Source organism: Mus musculus, chromosome 1 (genome assembly GCF_000001635.26).
Source record: "Mus musculus strain C57BL/6J chromosome 1, GRCm38.p6 C57BL/6J".
Classification (NCBI taxonomy): domain Eukaryota; kingdom Metazoa; phylum Chordata; class Mammalia; order Rodentia; family Muridae; genus Mus; species Mus musculus.
Window position 1 is genome coordinate 170,253,654 of NC_000067.6, and position 4,519 is coordinate 170,258,172.

General features: G+C 46.3%; 1 pseudogene across 1 annotated transcript; it reads right to left on the reverse strand.

Moving 5' to 3' along the window:
* Window positions 1-395: 395 nt before the first annotated feature.
* Gm6345 (predicted gene 6345) lies at window positions 396-2,086 on the reverse strand (annotated as a pseudogene). The gene has a single exon (NR_151590.1). The product of NR_151590.1 is annotated as a predicted gene 6345 (transcript).
* Between the last annotated feature and the right edge of the window lie 2,433 nt (window positions 2,087-4,519).

Consider the following 4,519-nt stretch of genomic DNA (forward strand, 5'->3'; position numbering starts at 1 on the left):
TTAAGAGTTTGAAGTCAGGGCCTGTGTTCCAACTTCTGCTTCCTCGAGCAGCATGGTGATGGTAGTCTTTCACTAGGGTCCTAGGGAACAGTGAGAAGTCTCTAGACCAGATGGGTGGATCCATGTATCAATGTGCTCAGATTAACTACATCATAAACCTTCTTTAGTCTTAAATGTCTTTTAGACTTTATAGTTTGTAGACATGATGGTTGACTAAATAGCAAATAGTAGATTAAAAGCTCACAATGTAAAAATGCTGAGTCACTAACTTTCGTTCCTTTAACTTTGTGCATGGGCTGAATGGACATGTAACTCAATGGTCGAGAACTTGCTTAGAGTGTGCAAACGCCCCAGGGTTCAATCCTGAGCATATGTAAAATAAACAGAGGTTAATTAAGGCTGAGAAAAAATTAAATGTATTCTCCTTTAGAGCTGGTTATTTTTCCTCAAATAGAAAAGGTTTTAATTATATCACATTTCTATGGATTCTGATCAATTATAAATTATTACTCCTCCTCCCACCCCCTCCCTCTGTGCATCGTTTGACTGTCAGGATCTCAAGCATTTAGACACCCTCAATCACTCAGTAGTTGAGGCTGGCCTAGAATTCCAGATTCCCTCATGTAGGCATTATAGAACTGCACAACCGCTGGGCGTGGTGGCGTGCGGGAGGCAGAGGCAGGCAGATTTCTGAGTTCTATCTAGGACAGCCAAAGAACTGCACAACCATTCCAGGTACTACACTGTAATTAAGACTTTCTTCCCTATTATTTTCTCTCTTCATCTGCAATGTCTAGTTAAGAAGTGTCACCTCTTTTTATTTATTTATTTTTCTTCACAAACTATCCGTGGAAGAACCTTGGCATAAATACTAGCTACCCCGGACAGAGGGCAGCATTTATAAATGCCATTTTGTAACCATGGTCGCTGCAAAACCTGACCTATTTCTTCGGTAGGTAGTTGCCAGAGTTGAATGTTCGGCCACCTGGAAGCTTCAGCACTGGGATTGATAACCAGGTAAATGAATAAAGCAGGCTCCTTGAGTTTGTAAAAAAGTGCCCCTGCCTCTTGAAGCAAATCAGGCTTTTTAACTAAACATTTACTATATGATATCATTGCCACCGTATACTTCACTGAGCTGCAATGTAAAGCCAGATTGAAAGTGAGGCCGGATCCTCTCCTGACTTGTTTATAAAAAGATAAAGAGAAGGGGGAATATGTTCTATAGAGGTATGATGAGGTACGATAAGGAAAGAGGATGTCTCAGTGGACCATGCCAAGGCATCCCTTCCCCCTGAGAGACCAACCACACAACAGCACAGTACAGAATAGACTTTATTCAGGGCATGGGGAGGGGAGTTAGGACAATAGTAGAGGCAGAGAAAGAGAGTAGATTAGTAGAGGCCGGCCATGAGCACGTGGAGAGGGGGTGTGTGTGGGGGGAGTGAATGGGCAGAGAAGGGGTAACGGAAGCAGGGAAAGAGCAAGAGAGGAACAAGGTACCAAGAGGACAGGAGGGCAAGAAATGGAGGAAGGGGCAAGCAGCCCCTTTTATAGTGGGTCAGGCCTACCTGGCTTTTGCCAGGTAACTGTGGAGCGGAATGCTAACACCTTCCACCTACAGGACCAAAGGCCAGGGTCCAGGCCGAAGACGATTATGCTTGGACCGGGACATGGGGGACATGGGGACAGCCACAATTACCGATGTTCCTGTGACCCTGCAACTGCTCAGCGCAGCCCCGGTGGTTCCCGGAGGTAGGAACTGTTTGAGGGCGCCGGGGGACGAGCCCGGGGTGCCGCAGCACCGCACCCGGTACACCGAGGCCGACGAGCAGCTGCCCAGGCGGCTCTGGACCTGCCACAGCCGCCCGAAGGCCTTCAGGAAGCGCGGCGGCTCGGCGCCACACGCGCAGCCGAACCCCGCCATGGTGCGGGCTGGGCGGAGGACACGCGAGCCGACACGACGCGCGAGGCAGGCCCGCGGCGCCCGCCGTCACATCCCCGCCCGGACCCGCCGCTCCGCAGGGAGGGGCCTGCAGCGCCCTGACCGACTCCCTGGACCTCAGGCTGCCATGACACCGGAAGCGGGAGTGTACCGGAAGTGGGAGTGTAGCCGGAAGTGGAGGGAAAGCCAATCCTAGAGACTGAAGGAGGCGGGCCTAAGAGAGGCGGGCCTCCAGGGGGAAATTTTGTTTAGCACAAAACGACTGAGATATTAAACTTAATTATTAGAGATGGGGTGTAGCACAGTAGTAAAGTGCTTGCCTTATATGAGCAAGAAAGGCCCTGGATCCAGCAATACATATGGTGATTATGGATTTTTTTTTGTTTTACCTTACCTTTTTTTTTTTTTTTTTTTTTTTTGGTATTTGATTTTTCGAGACAGGATTTCTCTTTATAGCCCTGGCTGTCCTGGAACTCATTTTGTAGACCAGGCCTCGAACTCAGAAATCTGCCTGCCTCTGCCTCCCGAGTGCTGGGATTAAAGGCGTGCACCACCACGTCTGGCTTATCTTATTTTTTTTTCCATTTTTTATTAGGTATTTAGCTCATTTACATTTCCAATGCTATACCAAAAGTCCCCCATACCCACCCACCCCCACTCCCCTACCCACCCACTCCCCCTTTTTGGCCCTGGCGTTCCCCTGTACCGGGGCATATAAAGTTTGCATGTCCAATGGGCCTCTTTTTTCAGTGATGGCCGACTAGGCCATCTTTTGATACATATGCAGCTAGAGTCAAGAGCTCCGGGGTACTGGTTAGTTCATAATGTTGTTCCACCTATACAGTTGCAGATCCCTTTAGCTCCTTGGGTTCTTTCTCTAGCTCCTCCATTGGGAGCCCTGTGATCCATCCATTAGCTGACTGCGAGCATCCACTTCTGTGTTTGCTAGGCCCCGGCATAGTCTCACAAGAGACAGCTACATCTGGGTCCTTTCGATAAATTCTTGCTAGTGTATGCAATGGTGTCAGCGTTTGGATGCTGATTATGGGGTGGATCCCTGGATATGGCAGTCTCTACATGGTCCATCCTTTCATCTCAGCTCCAAACTTTGTCTCTGTAACTCCTTCCATGGGTGTTTTGTTCCCAATTCTAAGGAGGGGCATAGTGTCCACACTTCAGTCTTCATTCTTCTTGAGTTTCATGTGTTTAGCAAATTGTATCTTATATCTTGGGTATCCTAGGTTTGAGACTAGTATCCACTTATCAGTGAGTACATATTGTGTGAGTTCCTTTGTGAATGTGTTACCTCACTCAGGATGATGCCCTCCAGGTCCATCCATTTGCCTAGAAATTTCATAAATTCATTCTTTTTAATAGCTGAGTAGTACTCCATTGTGTAGATGTACCACATTTTCTGTATCCATTCCTCTGTTGAGGGGCATCTGGGTTCTTTCCAGCTTCTGGCTATTATAAATAAGGCTGCTATGAACATAGTGGAGCATGTGTCCTTCTTACCAGTTGGGGCATCTTCTGGATATATGCCCAGGAGAGGTATTGCTGGATCCTCCGGTAGTACTATGTCCAATTTTCTGAGGAACCGCCAGACTGATTTCCAGAGTGGTTGTACAAGCCTGCACTCCCACCAACAATGGAGGAGTGTTCCTCTTTCTCCACATCCACGCCAGCATCTGCTGTCACCTGAATTTTTGATCTTAGCCATTCTGACTGGTGTGAGGTGGAATCTCAGGGTTGTTTTGATATGCATTTCCCTGATGATTAAGGATGTTGAACATTTTTTCAAGTGCTTCTCTGCCATTCGGTATTCCTCAGGTGAGAATTCTTTGTTCAGTTCTGAGCCCCATTTTTTAATGGGGTTATTTGATTTTTCTGGAGTCCACCTTCTTGAGTTCTTTATATATATTGGATATTAGTCCCCTATCTGATTTAGGATAGGTAAAGATCCTTTCCCAATCTGTGGGTGGCCTTTTTGTCTTATTGACGGTGTCTTTTGCCTTGCAGAAGCTTTGCAGTTTCATGAGGTCCCATTTGTCAATTCTCGATCTTACAGCGCAAGCCATTGCTGTTCTATTCAGGAATTTTTCCCCTGTGCCCACCATATCTTCAAGGCTTTCCCCCACTTTCTCCTCTATAAGTTTCAGTGTCTCTGGTTTTATGTGAAGTTCCTTGATCCACTTAGATTTGACTTTAGTACAAGGAGATAAGTATGGATCGATTCGCATTCTTCTACATGATAACAACCAGTTGTGCCAGCACCAATTGTTGAAAATGCTGTCTTTCTTCCACTGGATGGTTTTAGCTCCCTTTTCGAAGATCAAGTGACCAGAGGTGTGTGGGTTCATTTCTGGGTCTTCAATTCTATTCCATTGGTCTACTTGTCTGTCTCTATACCAGTACCATGCAGTTTTTATCACAATTGCTCTGTAGTAAAGCTTTAGGTCAGGCATGGTGATTCCACCAGAGGTTCTTTTATCCTTGAGAAGACTTTTTGCTATTCTAGGTTTTTTGTTATTCCAGATAAATTTGCAAATTGCTCCTTCTAATTCGTTGAAGAAT